This window comes from Pogonomyrmex barbatus, unplaced genomic scaffold (genome assembly GCF_055798465.1).
Source record: "Pogonomyrmex barbatus isolate J1 unplaced genomic scaffold, ASM5579846v1 scaffold8, whole genome shotgun sequence".
NCBI classification, from domain to species: Eukaryota; Metazoa; Arthropoda; class Insecta; order Hymenoptera; family Formicidae; genus Pogonomyrmex; species Pogonomyrmex barbatus.
In genome coordinates, this window is record NW_028297182.1 from 2,732,707 (window position 1) to 2,749,601 (window position 16,895).

General features: G+C 38.3%; 1 long non-coding RNA gene across 2 annotated transcripts in view; it reads right to left on the reverse strand.

The window, feature by feature from the left end:
- Positions 1-1,380: 1,380 nt before the first annotated feature.
- The window catches only part of LOC148934699 (uncharacterized), an 85,197-nt gene continuing 69,682 nt past the window's right edge, over positions 1,381-16,895 (reverse strand). The window contains exon 2 of one of the 2 annotated variants that reach the window (XR_016141143.1): positions 1,381-1,936. This is a non-coding gene — a long non-coding RNA (uncharacterized LOC148934699). Of the gene's footprint in view, positions 1,937-13,205; positions 16,741-16,895 lie in introns of those variants that run through there. The other variant, XR_016141144.1, reaches the window with a different exon arrangement.

Below are 16,895 nucleotides of genomic sequence, written 5' to 3' on the forward strand. Positions count from 1 at the left end.
TTATGTTTTACAATATACTGTGAATTCTTTTACACATAATTTTTTCCTTACTTCTTCGACAGTATTAGAAAATTCTAGATACAGTAATTTCTATCGGTGCCCAAACTAGGCGCGAGATACATCAACAAAACACGTTTGTATACACGCTGCTCAAAATCATTAATTTTAACTGGCATATTGGCACCAGTCGTGACAGACACGCGAGACTCTTCCTGAAAGCAACCGAAACCGCGGGCGAGACAAATAGGCATTCCAGATTTATACTCTCTGACGTATAGTGAGAAAAATGTACCGCATGTACGAGCGCGCACGCACGTTCCGTTAATATATTCCCAAGGCATCTTTTCTCTCTCTCTCTCTCTCTCTCTCTCTCTCTCTCTCTCTCTCTCTCTCTCTTTCTTAGCCGGTCCAGCAGACGTAGATCGAGAACGTCGAAACGGGAGTTTCACGTTTAAGCTGCGCATGTTTCGCGTCTATTAAACGAAGGTGCTTGATTAAGATAGTAAGAAATATTTATGAAGCTGATAAAATGAAATTGAAAAGAATTTTTCCTATATAGCTTTGCAATAATCTATTCAAGTTTCTGCTCGATAGTTTCGATTTTTATATTTGGAAAAGAAAACTCTGGAAATTATTTCTATTTCTTTTCAAAATTGTTGGTATTAAATATATAGGAAAAAGAGTTCTCTTTAAGATTCAAGATTCCCATAAATTTTAATGTCATTCAAAAAAGAAGGAAGACGTATTCATAAATATACGAAAATCGTACGAAAATTTAGAAATCATTAATTATTTAATTTTGCTATTTCAAGTGAAAATGTCACAGAAAGCTCACAGAAAAAGAACAAAATTATTATTATAGTAAAACTGTGTATTCCAAGAATTTCACATTTTTGGATCTTGAAGTATTGTTGTCAGAAGAACAATAAGCTTGGCGTCTCTTTATGCCCAATAGAAAATTCTCAGGTCTGACAACACTGGTTACATTCTAACCGCATGTATACGCCTGCCGATGAATATGAAGCGCTGCTAGAAGACCTCGTTACGTGTCACGGATGTTTAGAATGGTACATATGCGTGTACGAGAATGTACGTTTCAGACAATCACGTTCATCTCTCGAGCGCGAGCGTCTCTTCTAACCTCGGTAGCTTCGCGAGAGCGCGGCGCGATGTTGCCTCGTTACGAATTACAAACGTATCCATTATTCGCTTTATAAAATTAACCACGATGAATGAGAGAAGGAAAAAGCAAACAAAAACATGTGGAGCAAAAAAGAAAGAGAGGATACGGAATCGCTAATAACGATCCATAATTTGAAATAAAGAATAAGAATAAGAAATAATCGAATAATTCGAAATAATAAGAAAAATATTGCTATTTGTAATTCGATGTAATTATTGTAATTTCAGTGGCTCAACAATATTTTCAGATCTGTATTTGGTTGAATTTTTAGATACTCCATATTGTTTTTTCTTTGTCTGTGTGCGATATTGATCAGAATTTAGCGATAAATTAAAATTCATCAAATCTCGAAAATATATTAGGAATAATACTTTAAATAAATATTGTTGCTTAAAATACGTCAAGTAAATTAGGAGTGTTTTCACATATGCGAAAATCCGTTAGAAGAAAAATATCTGTTAAAAGGATTATTTCTGGATTATTAGTCAGAAATGATCGAAAGTTACACTCAGTTTCTTTAGTCGAGACAGTCATTCGAGAGTCAAAAATTTTCCATTATAGGCAAATACAGGCAAACACAGGCCACTGCCGATTCAAAGGACCATTGTTGGGTTGAGAGCGAAAGGGTCCTCATCCTTTCCATCTTCTTCTCTCCGTCCCACGCGTGAATCCGTGCCTGCGAGTCGTTATATTCTCTTTCTCCTTCGCGCCCTCCAGCTCCTTTCGTCTCTTCGTTCTTTATCGCTTTTCTACCTGTGTACAAAAGAGGGAGAGGAAGAGATAAACGTGAGACGATCTTTCTCTCGCTCTCAGGACGAACGCACGCGCGAGATCTCAGGAAAGAGCAACGAGATGATTAAGTAGCCTAAACCATGAGATATTGATGTTTTTATTTTTTTTTTATCGCATTATTAACTGGCTACGAGCTTGATATCGTTCAAAATTTCATTAAGCTATTTTTCTACAACATTATCATATATAGCAGGATTTTTTCATAATATATGCATTTTCGATAAAAAGTCAGTATAGCTATGAGTAAAGAATTTGCGAATGCAAATATAGGTATCGATGCTCAGGTATACAAATAAAGCATTCCAAAAATTTGTCGACATAAGTATATCTTTGTTCAATCCAAAGGATATTTTCTAAACAATGAAGACCTGTACCGGAAGTCGATCGGAAGGGGAAAATAGAAAGGTTTTCTCAAAAAAAGAATGAAACGCAAGGTATTCCAGCTTTCTGTCTACCTGATCTTTCGGCACAAATATTCTTTCTGATCCTTTTCTTAGTTTCTTGTATTAATTACCGATGATTTCCTGTACACTCCAGGCATGTACCACCAGGGTGATATAAAAATCTTTCATAAAGAAATCAGGCAGCAAAATTCCAGCACCGGACGGCAGTCAAGGTCGTGCAAGGTCATCGAGCAAGATGGATCGATACAATAATTGAAGATCGATTATATGCATCGAGGGGTTGTAAGATGTTTGCAAATTGAAATATACAGTTCTTACTGGTGTAATAAGATGATCCCGCGGCCGTTCGTATTCAGCCAATCGTTTGATGCATACGAAATTACAGGATCTCCAGATGCGGTTAATCAGAATTTCTTTGATCGCAGCACGCGCGCCGCAATCTTGGTATCGTTTTCCTCAGAAATTAAGTTGTGCATGCCGTGGTAAAAAAAAATTTCAGCTATACTGCAAAAATTAACATTTCTTATTAACCGATGACATATGACGCGATTATCCTGGAAATGCGATTATTTCTAATAATTTATTTATTAAAAATTAGTGCTTTTTCAAACAGTACTCAGAAATTACAGTAGTGGAAGTGCAGCGACAATTATGCACTTAACATATAATAACTATTCTGACTGCGACTAATTTGAGGTAAAACAATAATGATATAAGCTGGGGAGACGTACACGCGCCAGCGACTTAGCGATTTGGACGTGAATTTGCCTTATCGAATAAAGATTTATGAAATGGCGACAAAGTAAACTTTTTAATGTACTTCGCAAACTTCCTCCTCGTCGTATACGCACTCGATAGAAGGAAATTTTGCTTTGTTTAACGGAATAAATTTTAAACAGATTGAAATCGCGAAGATTAAGAAATATCTCTTTCTCTCTCTCTCTTTCTCTCTCTCTCTCTCTCTCTCTCTCTCTCTTTCTCTCTTTATGTAATTTATGTAATTTATGTAATTTACAAAAAGCACAGAATCGGGTTATGAGAGTTATTTTACAATATAATAGGTATACTAAAGTAAGAGATATGTTGCAGGCGTTACAATTTATGTCGATAAAACAGAGATTACACTATAATGTAGGCATATTTGTTTTTAAAATGCTAAATAACTTATTACCGGAACAGTTAAGAGATAAGTATAGGGTAATAGGAAGTGAAGGAAGAATGTCAACACGACAAGCAGACAATATTGAAATTCAATTTAGAAGAATAGCTAGTGCAGAAAAGAGCATGTTTTATGAGGGATTAAGATTGTATAATGCATTACCAGATGTAAGGCAATGTACAGCATTGATAAATTTTAAAGGAAAGCTAAAGAATTATGTGGTAAATGGAATAGAATAGTTACTTTTTTTTTACATTGTTGTTTTGTTTTATTTTGGAGTTAATTTTAATTTTCAATTTTAATTATATTATATTATATTATTATATATTATATTATATGTTGTATTAGTTATTAGCATTAGTATTTGTATTAGTTTTTGTATTAGTTTTTGTTTTGTTTGTTAAGTGTCGAGAAGGTTAATAAAAGTTAATCAATCAATCAATCAAAAATCTCTCTCTCCCTCTCTCTCACGCGCCACGCGCGCGCGCGCCACACACACACACACACACACACACACACACACACACACACACGCACGCACGCACGCACGCACGCGCACACACACACACACACACACTTTCTCACAAACCGAGCATGAAATGTCACAAGTAATATGACAAGTATAGCGGTGTAGCATCTTTTCCTACTGACATAAATGCGAGTCGTTGTTCGGCCAGCTGACTTGAACCTTCTAATACGTTAATCGTCTCGATCTATCGAGATTGCAGATAGAGTTTCATCACTGCGCGCTATTGCTTATAGCACGAGGCCTTAAATGGTCCTTCGCTAACAGCAATTTGATACACGAGGCTTGTTATACCGGTATACATTTTCCTTAGTTTTCCTACGTCCATAAAAGAAACGCTGGTTTCTCCGGGACACCATTTTTAGTTCATCGTAAACGCATATAAAGTAATGCCACTTTCGATCCTCGCGCGACAGCTCTATATAGAGCTTAATCTAGAGGTGTCCAGAGAACGTATTTTCTGAATTTTCTCTGTGAATAGACGGTCCTTGTACAAAATTCTTTCTGAAGAACGGAAATTGGATCTCGTAGATTTTCTCAAAATATTCTTTTTTTGTAAAATATCTCAGTTATTATAATTAAAATCGCATTTCGCGGTAATTTTTATACTTAATAATGTTAATAATAATCAATTGTAATAATATACTTGATAATATTATTTTTGAGAAAATATTTTATCAGCTTTTGTTTAAAATAAATAAAAAAATATCTGCTCATGACAAATGTGTCGTAAAATTCTACGATACGTTTAACGTTCGAATAGTCTTGGTTGTTGTATCCTATAAAACTGTTTGCAGCAATTATGTAAGCATTGTCATAGCGTCTAGCGGTGGGACCTTATCACCTATCCACGTTCTAGGTTTTTTTAACGAGATAAAATACGTTATATGTTTCATGTTGAGTATAACTAACTTTAAAACTTTCAAGAACGATTTAAAACGTCAATTTTTCATCTTCTCTCGCGATATTAACCTCAGAAAATACTGCCTTTGATTTTGATCGAGATTTAATTTTTGCATTTTTTTTTATTTAAGAAACAAACTCTTTCATCTTCGTTGCTTTATGCGATAAAATCGTAAAATGTTTATAATTTTTCAATGCAAAGATGTGATCTTTACAGAAAGTTTCAATTTCTTTCAAATTTTCGATCCTCCAAAGATAATAATTAGAGAAATAATTTAATCAGATTTTTATCAATTATTAATCATGCATCAATTATTAGTCACGCATCAATTATTAGTCACGTGAACTTTCGATCGAATATCTTTTCTTTTCTTTCGAAAAAAAACACCAATATCGAAAAAAGATTTGCGTGTATGTGATTTTCGTCGGGTGCACTTAATGCCTGGTTACAAAAGCCTAGAACCGCAAATGATAGCCGACAATGTGCGCGTATTTTCCTATTGCATTCTGATAAGCACACTCATATAAACGTACCTGCAAACTCAATTTGCAACAAATGTTATCGCAGCTTTATAATGCTAATCGGTCGGCCAGTGTGGATCACGTGACACCGATTTGCGCAGGTACGCAACATGCACACGGTGTCGTTTTGCCGTTTCCCGATGCCGTTTCGATAGCGTCCATGTAACATTCATAAAGATAACATTAAATACTATTATGCGATAATTACATAACGTCGGCCAAGGTAACAGAAATGCGGACTTACATGAGGCTCATTCCTCATTTCGCACCGAGAAATTTGCGTTACAAAGAAAAACTTGAGTTTTCTACTTGGCAAGTTATTTTTTTTTTTTTAATATGTAATTTTCATTCGAAATGTACAAATTAGTTTGATGTGTAAATTACGCTGTTAATTTTGAATAATAAAAGAGTAAATAACAAAAATGTGTATTATTTTATTTTACCGTTGTTTATAAAATAATAAAATATATTTAGCATTTGTTTCGTTGAAACATAATATAATAAAATATAATAAATATAAATACGCTGCATATACAAAAGTTGCGATATTTATACTGGCAATTGGGAAAAGACAAAATTTTTCAATAATGATGTCTATATCTGAAGGGAAATAGGAAAAATAGACACTAGAGCAAAAATAATATAATAACATTACCTTCGAAGGAGAATAAAGATATGAAGAGTCCACTGTTTTACGATTGAGTTTAACTGTTGCATATAATTGGATACGCTGACGTACCGCATATCACAACGAATTGTTTTTTGCGTCTTTACTCAATCTTGCTTGACAATTTTACACGTCTTGTTGATTAGAAATGCGCGATTGACACATTACATAAATCTTAAAAGAAATAAACAGCCGTTTACGCTTCTTCTTAATTTTTTTTAATAATAAATATGTTTATATATATATATATATATATATATATATGGATATATATATATATGTTTATATATATATATATATATATATATATATGTTTATACACACCACACACACACACACACACACACACACACACACACACACACAAAACGTTTAATGTATTTTCATGGATAGAGGCCATATCATTAACACTGAACTATTCTTCTAAAGAAACTTATAATCGTATCTGTTTATCATGTTTATTTCATAGGAAAATGCTTGTCATTTCATAGTTATGATAAAAATTAGATAAAATTCTTTTTAAACAAGTCGTGATTCAAGTTATGTATGTACAAGAGATTAACGAAAGTTAAGTTTTTCTTCTCAAATTTTCGATAATATCAAAATTCTTTATTAATGTACAACTGTAAAAATTCATCGCATGATCTGATTTTGCCTACCAATTACAATTACAATAATTGCAATATACATGCATAACATTTTTATAATACATTATATATATATATTATGTATAGCTTTACACATCGTACTTATATTTTTTCATTACATTTTAACATTGATTGTCCAAGTTGAAATTCACTTATACAATCCTAAAAAAAAATTTATTGCATTTATTAAAAAAAAGTTACTTCTTCCTCCGGTAAAGAAGAAACTCAGAAAATTTAATAAAACTCACGAAAGATTTTCGAGTTTACTGAGCGCGCGCGCGCGCGCGCGCGGTAGAGACAAAAGGAGTTTCTTGTTTTTTAAGTTTCCGATTAATCCGAGCTGATTCCTTTGGATTATCGCACACCGCGTACCACAGCAGAAGTGTCCGCGGTTATCCGCGCCTTCCAACCTTCGAAGGACACGCACGCACGCGCATGCCGATGCACGATGGGGATATGCACCTTCGGCGGCTGGAGAGACAACCACGTTTCCTCGAGGTATGGTGGTGAAGGGGCGGACACGCGTTGTCATTCGCGGTGTCGCCTGCCGCGGTTACGACGTGTCAGAGGTTAGTGTCGGACCCATAAAACAGTTCGAACCGTTCGAACCGTCGCCGTTCGCGTATACCGTTCGTCAATCGCACGCTGGAAATGTCAGCCATTATGCCGAGGTATTTAGATACCTCGATATTCTATCCTTTCGACACGAATATTTTCTATTTAATTTAACACTTTGCCGCGAAATTGTTCGGTCGGTTTCGTATCAAAATTTTGTTTATACGATAAACGAATCGGAAATTCTGATTGACTATCCGAATTCAATTTAAGTTGGAAGTAACGAAACCTCTGATTAATTTAAACAAAAATCTAGCGTAATTTTTGACTCGTTTATTTTTAAGCAGAATTTTGGTACAATCAACCGAGCTATTTTTTCCGCGCGAGTGTATCATTTTTTGTCGACACAGCTGTCGATTGTTGCAAGCAATAAATATTTTAGTTTCAATTTAAAGCTCACACATGGGAACGTATACGTTGTTTCATCTATTCTTGAAAGATTACACCCGGCAATTTTACCAATACTAAATGTCCATCGATACCTCTCTTTCTGCCTCTTCTCTTTCGACTGATGTTAATGTAAGTGTCGGTCCACAATAGGTGATTTAAGCTTTAAGAAGTAAGAAATTGACCAATTATAATCGAATATGAAAATAATAATCGACTATGATTGGTCAATTTCTTACGACTTAAAGATTAAATACTTATTGTGGACCGACACTAAGAGTGTTGGTGCTTTACGTCCGCATAGCAACCTGCGTGTTTCTCCAAGACCACACACGCCCCGCTATAAATTGTCCACGTTGAGAGAGAGAGAGAGAGAGAGAGAGAGAGAGAGAGAGAGAGACCCGCGGCAATCACGGTACGTTTTTCGGAAGACTGGTTTCCTCGTGAGAAACATTGAATACGAACGCGCGGTTAAATTAGCGGCTCGATTGCTCACCGTTTGAGCAATCGAGCCGCTAATTATTACTCGGGCGCGAAGGAAAACACAAAGTAGGAAACGCGATGGATTATGAAATATATCGATACACGTGGGGAGGTTACGCGTGTGGCGCGTTCACGATCGCGTTGCCGATCAAGATGTTAATTGAAAGGGATATTGAGAAATATCTGGGAATTGTTGTGCCAATCAGCACAGGATACTTTCACCGATAAACGAATTAAGCGGGAAGAATTCCTTTATGTTCGCTAATCGATACCGATATACCCAGATTCGCCATCTACGAAACGAGGATAACGCCGGCGGTCTTTGATCGTTGACGTTCGCGTTACCGAAGTGCAATGCGCAATTAAGCCGAGTTTTCGATTTCGAAAAACGATCGCGGCGAACGAGCCCGGCGGCCGGGACCTTTAATGAAAATACGCATCTAGCAGTCTCTCTCTCTCTCTCTCTCTCTCTCCCCCTCTCTCCTTCCTTCCCTCTCGATGCAATCTGTCTGCATCGGATTGCTCTGCGCGCAGCCAAATCGATAGTTCCTCGCTAATGTAGATAATTTAGTGCTTAACCCACTCTGATTACCATATGAGTAACGGGGGTGGCATATAGATAATAATGTCCGTATCGGGATGTTTGCACAGTTGTATGTAGCCGTTCCACCTCGAGGTATCAGGTCGCGAACACGCATATTCTCACTGCGCAATCACGCAACAAATTTTGCGTCACGCTACTTCCCGTCGGTCCCTTCGATAACGACGCGACCTCTCGACACCGCCAGGATTTTTGAAAATAGTTATTTCGATCGCTTAATTTAATTTCTGCGTTTGCAAGCAGACATTTGATGAATTAACCCAGTTGACAGTTTTCCCGTTTTAACGGGATGGGTATCGTACTGTTTCTACAACTGCGTACAAAATAGATTTACATTTACGGAGGGTATTTACAGTGAGAACTAATCTCCCGCCCTTTCGAAACACTCTCGACACACATTTACAAACTGTCCATGCGACTCAACAGGCCACGGTGAGGCAAAGTCGTCGCAAGAAAGGGCAACGCACGGAAGTTTTAAGTAGAGACTTCAGTCTTGTAGAGAGGCTTACATCCTGACTAGCTTTAAAATCTAAATACACTGTCGAAACCGTTTAAATTGATTGTGAGGAAGGAATTGGTCTTGAGGATCGTAAGAAGTGCTTGAAAAACAAGAAGAAGCAATTCGATAAAAGATAAAAAAATTAAAGCTTTCTGGAAACAAAATAAAGATGTGACATGTTTTTAAATTGCGTAAATCGTTTTCCAAAACCGCTAAGTATTTTATAAGAAAAGGATCTTCTTAATATTATACTTTTTCTGTTTCGCTCACGTCCTGTAAAAAATATATATATATATATATATATATTAGCTTTCTATTCTATTCAATTTCTATTTATACACTGTATTTTAACTTTTTAAAAATTTCGAAGGTTACAGCGTATTTACTCGTAGGTTTATTTTTAAGATAACGTACAATATACAATATACATTTTAAATATGCAAACTGTACATTCTCTTTCCATAATTTTAAGAAATAGATAAGAATATTAGAATGTGCTATCACTTTATCCTATATTGTACTAACAAATGGAAAAACATCGGACGTTCGCTTTAGAGGAAAAAGAAAGGAATGATAAAGAGAAAGAGAAAGAGCGAGTTAGAGAGCCTGCAAACTACGAAGGGAAGAACGGATAAAGGCCAAGGGAGTATAAAAAGAGAGTTTACTTCTTCGTGGCATGGAAAAGCATGTTGGAGGAAAGGTTGGTAGCACGTTACTTTTCTGAGAAATGAAGGACGAGTAAAATAGAGAGAGAAAGAGAATCGTTCGGTCAACGAGAAAAGGAGATAGACACAACTGAGAGAAAAAAAAACACACAAAGAAATAAGAGATTGTCGACTATATCGATTCTCGTATACTGAACGATACTGAAAAGAAGGAAGTAAAAATAAAAGAACTTTGCAACAGTAATATAATATTTGGTTAAAGAAAGAGAAAGAGAACAAGAAAGAGAGAAAGAGCCTGGAAATATTATGAAAGAAATATTATAATAATAGCATGAGAATAGATGAAAAATCATGGCCCTAAGGGTGAAACAAGAGCAGAACAAAGAAGAATGAGGAAAAAATAGAAGATAGGAGATACGAAGTGTGGAACGAAAAGAGGGAAACCTTTCACGAGTCGACTGTAATGGGGGTGGTAGGCTTCGGGATCTCGGGGTTAGGAACATCGGTCGAGAAAGCTCTAAAGGATGGAAGGAAAAAGGACAAGCGGAAAAGAAACCAGTAGCTGGAGTCTACTCACATTGTAGGGGAATCGAAGAGAAATTGTGGGAGGGTTGGGGATGCGGGGAGATGAACGAGTGAGCGAACGAACAGTTGGGAGGGCGAGACAATGGGGAGGGAACTGTTGGGGTAAGAAAGCTGATCTCGATCCGTTCCAGAGATCATCAAGAAACACGCAGATCTCAAATTCGTAGCGTATAAAAATTTTACAAATTTTAAAGAAGTTTTATAAGTTGTAATGTATTATGTATGTGATATTTTTTATATTTTTTTGTATATGTTTTTGCACCATTTAAGAATGTAGTTAGAAATTAAATATCATCTATCAAATATCATTATTATATTTTTCTTTATATTAATATAGGATTGAAATAATAATTGAAATATGTAAATGAAACAAACAGCAAACGTGCCTTTTCTATTAGAGACGATTATGTTTTGGGCTGAGTTATGTCTGGTTATGTCTAGACTTGTAAAACACAAATTCTAAGTCATTTTAATTTCATTAAAATCCTTCTTCAGTTTCCATTAATCAGCTTTTTCTTGCTTTATAACGATTCTAATAATTTTATTCTAATTTAATTCTACATATAAAATTAATCATCTAAAATTAATAGTAGACTAAACTTTTTTTTTCGCGTGTACTATGGCCAACCGTAATTATGGCCGCACTGTAGCCAACTGTCTACATAAAAAAACTTGATCATCTCCTATACAACATAATATTATATTATTATTTTACATATATATTAGAATCAATTGCGATTACAATTTATTGATTATTAAATTTACTTATCGCGATACATTCATAAAGAGAAACGACATAAAAATCTGTTTACTTTTTTTCCCCCTTATACCTCTAACTTGCCGCGAGCAAATTTAAAAGGAAATATTCGCATCTGCGTATACTGATAATAAAGCTGCTATAATTCCACAACGATGTAACTCCGCTATGTATTTGAGAAAATTTCTGCGTTTCATGCGCCGTTGAGGAACGTATTCCTCAACCGACTGGTGGACGTCGCGCGTTTTGCGGGTGCCGGTCGCTCGCACAATCGCAAGTGACCGTGAAGAGGCATGACACTGTAAAATAAGGCCGCGGCGTCCACCTTTCTACTCGCGGTACCGCAAAGAAAACGGTGACCCGCGTCATCCGCTTCGCGCGCGCGCGCGCGCGCGCGCACGCGTGTATTCCGCCTTGTTAGTTTGGCTCCGTTTCGAGTTCGCTCCGGTTTCTTTTTCCCTTTTCTCTCCCCCCCCCCCTCCCCCGCTCTCCGTGTGCCGATTCACCTCGTAATGCTTGAAAAATAAGCGGGCCCGCGTACTCGAGGAACGCTCGCTGGCATTGTTCCGTGACGGTGCGATTAACGTATGCAGTCAATTACGCTGATACGTACGGTACACGTCCATGAGGATGATGACGTCCGAGCGCATTCCGCAACGCCGTTTTGTTCCCGTCAAATTAATCCTGCGAAAGCAGCAAGGCGATTCGATTCATCCGTCGTTCTTCAAGCTTAGCCGGGATTTCGGCGAGTTTTCGACAGGTTTCGCATTTTCCGATATCGTAAACAAGGGAAAGTGCACCTTCGACGCGGGTTTCAGTCGCGGGAAGAAGAGCCTGTTGGATCCTGTTTTCCTAATGTTTGTAGCATCAAAAACTGGAGTTTCTGCAGTTTCCAGTTTGTTATGTTGTTCCAACTAATGCTTTCGCTCCGCGGGAAAAAATATGATTTCGCAATTTTTGCGGAGTAACGCGGGATAATGGAATAACGCGCAAACACTTTATTCGATATCAAGTATAAACCAAAATACCGAATGTTTGCGTGGGGAAAAATACCCGCCTTTCGGAATATCGTAACATGCAACGTTCTAATTATAAGACGAACGTCACGTCGCGTCGAAGCGATGGACCGATGTTTCTCGTTATCTTATCTCAACGTAACGCCGAAATCATTGCTATCCTGGCATTTTTTTCAAGCAAAGTTTCTTTCGCGTCGAACAAAATTACCTCAGATTCAAATACTCGTCGAAGGATCGACGAGTATTTAACAGAAGTTCGATGTATGCGTGAGATGACGTCTTGTGTGAACATCGCTCGCGATTTTTCTCGATCTGAAGGCAACGGCAATCACAACGGTGCCGAACGAATGGATAAGCTGATGCGCGCGTGTGATCAGTGCGAAAGGTCGTCGTGACCGTTGCACGAGTGATCAGTCGAGAGAGAGAGAGAGAGAGAGAGAGAGAGAGAGAGAGAGAGAGAGAGAGAGACCTAGGAGCGGCGGCAGCGGTGGTTTTTCTTTCTCTCTTCCTCCCTCGGCGTTCGTTCCGGATTCTGTCTGACAGATCGACGACACTGATCGGCTGTGTCGCGCGCCTTCTCTGAATATCCATCGAGATGCAGAGGGAGATCGGTCGGGCGCGGGTGGAAGAGAAACTATCCAGATGTAGATTATTCTCGGCAGTAGACACACAAGAGAGTGCTCGTTCGTTCGTTCGTTCGTTCGTTCGTTCATTCGTTCGTTCGTTCGTTCGTTCGTTCGTTCGTTCGTTCGTTCGTTCGGTAGGCCGTGTAGAAATACACATTCTAATCATAGGAAATTCCTTTAACAGAGTGCGCGCGAGACATTGACGAGGGAGGGCAGGGGGGAATGGAGAAAGGCACGAGAAGACAAGGGATGGACGGGGAAAGGCGCACCCCTTCCAGAAATTTCAGTGAGGAGTTAAGATTGGGAGAGGCCAGAGGGGTATTTATAGCCCCATCGTCGTCGTCGTCGTCGTCGTCGTCGTCGTCCTCGACCGATCGACGACGACGGCGACGACGACGATGACGACGGGGCGATAAATACCAGCCCTCTCTCTTCTTCCAGCTTCTTTCTCTTTACCATTCCTCTATCTAGCTCTCGCATGCGAGAGAGAGAAAAGGGATCTTCTCGATTTTATCTTTCTCTCTTACTTCGTCTCACTTAATGCTCTTCCTCATCATCTCTCGTCTCTGTTACTCCTCTTTCTCTTTTTCTCTCTCTCTCTCTTTCTCCCTTTCTCTTCTCGCTCACACGTTTGAAGCGTCTTTCTTTCATCCTCCATGGCGTTTCATTTCCTTCTCTTCCCTTTTGTCTATCTCATATATATTCTCTCTCTCTCTCTCTCTCTCTCTCTCTCTCTCTCTCTCTCTCTCTCTCCCTCTCCCTCTCCCCCCTTCTCTCTCTCTCTTTCTTTCTCTCTCTTCCTCTCTTTCACCCTTCTCTTCGTTCTCCTTACCTCCGTATGGCTCATGCTCGTACGCCTCTACTCTACAATATGTATTTAAAATAGCTGCATGCTGCAAAATAACTAAAATAGCCGTGAAGGGTCGATGATCCCTGCGACTCCTACTTCCTGGAAGAAGCGCATCTTCACGGATTTCCGACGTCGTCGACGGCCCTGTCGTCACCGCAATCGCCACGTTCCTTCGACGGCTATTTGTCGCCCGCTCCACCTCTGAAGCTTGCGGCGCACCGTTGACCTGACATTCGATATCGAGGTCGAACGTCCTCATTGTCGTAACGGTCGTAATATGCAGAAGGTCGCCTGTCGCGAGAGAATGCGATTACGCCGCTGTTGGTAGTACAAGTAATGACAGTTTCGGTATTAAAATTCCGGACGATGTAGTAAACGACTTTTCATTGACTGATAAAGGTACGAAAAATACAAATAAACTAAATTTTATCACGAGGTATAAATTTCAAACGGCAAAATATATTATAATAATTTTTTTAGTAATCTCCAGTAATCTCTCGAATTTTTTTTATATCTTTCATAATTTTGCGGAAAGAAAACATCGAATCAAATGTATTATTTATTATTTATCACTTTGACAAAATTTCAAGAAGCATAATAGCTAATTTATTAATTTTTAACTTAAACAAATAAAAGAGAAAAAAAATCTAACAGTTCTAATTTAAGAAATAATGTTGAGAGTATTTCTCACAACAAAGAAATAAAGTTTCTACTAAAAATATATTACCATTAATGAGTAACAAAGAAGTATCGCGGATATCTCCACTCGGAGAGAACGAAAAGCACAAAAGACTCTCTGTTAATAATGATAATCGTAATCTTCTCTCAAAAGTGTTAAATCACGTCGAATAAGACGTACGGTTTTTCGCGAGAACGAAGAGGGAGTGTGGGGGGGGGGGGGCGACGGGGGAAGAGGGGGGGGGGGAGAGGGGTGACCTTTATGTCCCGCGCACCTGAGAGGAGGAATTCGCGCGGCGCTCGTCGCGCGTCGCGGCTCGCGAGATTTGTTGCAGCACTTGCAGCAGCCGCAGCAGCATGCGACTACCGCTGCTGCTGGCACAGCCTTGACATTGGTCACGTTGCATTTGCTTCGCGGAAGGTTCCCGAGTGAGATGCGTCTCGACTGCCCGCGGCCTCGACGTTTATTGCGGACGTCGAAGTGTCGCGGTGCAACAACGACCGTCATTGTTTCGACTTCGCACGTGAGAACGCCTGCGAAGAAATAATTCCGCTCGAAAGATCAGCGTCTCAATAAATGGAAACGGCGCCTCTAAATAAATAATTTCTCTCTCTTTCTCTCTCTCTCTCTCTCTCTCTCTCTCTCTCTCTCTCTTTCTTCCTCTCTCTTTGTCTCCTTTTTTCTTTGTCTTTCTGAAATGTGTAATCACAAAGAAGATGATCGTGCATCTTTAAGTTTAAAACGCGAAAACGTTTCGAAAACAGATTTTGCATGTTCATTTTATCATTTTTAAGTAATAATATTCGCGACGATATAAATTCAATATAAATGACACATCGCGAAGTCACATGAGAATGAGCGCATTTTTGCAAACGCAGATCAACTGTCTTTAATTCAACGCTCTTTGAATAGCTAATTGATGATGAAACATAGAGCATAAATCACATCTACCAGCAAAACAGGAATGAAAATTACGTGCTAATTACCAAATCGATATTGCACGATTCGCGATTAATATTACTATTCATATAACACATTATCGATCGGTATCGGCATCATACGTTTACTACAGTGAGAATATGGATGACCCTCCCTGTCAAATGAGCTAAAAATAATTTTATGGTTTTGCGCAATGACCTAATTAATTTCTGTTAAACGGACAATAGTTGATGAGACAATATTCAATTATAATGTAATTTAATATAATATACGCGAAACATGACGGACAAGCTATATATATATGTAGAAATTTTGAAAAGAGTTATTACTTGCTGCTCTATTTGTTATATTCAATTTTGAAAATGAGGGAGAAAGAGCTTTAACTTTTCTCACTTTATTTTTTTCTCACTAATCGGAAACTAGTTCGCGGAAAACTCTTCATTTATAATCGCTTGTCGTTCAAAACTTGCCACCCGGTATTTTAATTACGTGAGAAAATCAACTCCGAAACTTTCATCGAAGAATATATCATTAAAATTAATCGACTTTTCCGAAACGTTATTGAGTCCATTTATAAGAAATAAATAAAATAAATGAAAGAGAAGAACAAGACTGACATTATCTATTTAATCACGCCGACGGATCTATTACAAAATTCGAATAACAATAATAGGAATGCACATAATATTAATGTATTAAACATGATACTTTGATAGAATATAAATAGTTTCCTTTAAACATTTCTTGCATCGTATATTTTTATAAAATACTTTTACTCGCGCAATCGCGATTTATGTATTGGCTTCTCAACATTAAGAAAAAAAATCGATATTTTTCAATTCTGACGAAAAGTGAGTGAGTGTAAGTAAATAGTGACGACATTTACGTATAATTGAAAGGAAATCGATATCTTTTTTTAAGCTCGAACGTCTCTATTTACAATTCTTTCGCAGAAAAGTCTCATCCGTGTTCATACAAATCAATCTCGTGCTGACGTGATGTCCCCGGCGCCGCACTTCGTCTTCCTTCTTCGCCCTCGCTAAGCTAAAGAAAAAAATCACCCTCGTAAAATCGATCCGGGTCTCTCTGCGGGGACTACGAGCAGACATCTACGACCCGTCGTCGCCGTCGTCGCCATCGTCGCCGTCGCTGTCGTCGGGTTGACGTAGTCGGCAGGGCGCGAACAGAGTCGCGCATTGTACTGGACTCGAGTGCACATCTCTGGCTCCAAAGCGCTGGGAATGGTTAAGCGATAATAATAACAGTACAAATTTTTGGAATAGTTTATATCACGCCGCATGTGCACGAGCGGGAAGAGGGAGATCGGCGAGTCCCGAGGGTGGGGACGAAGGAGGAAAAGGCGGCGGAAGGAGAGCAGGCAGAAAGAACG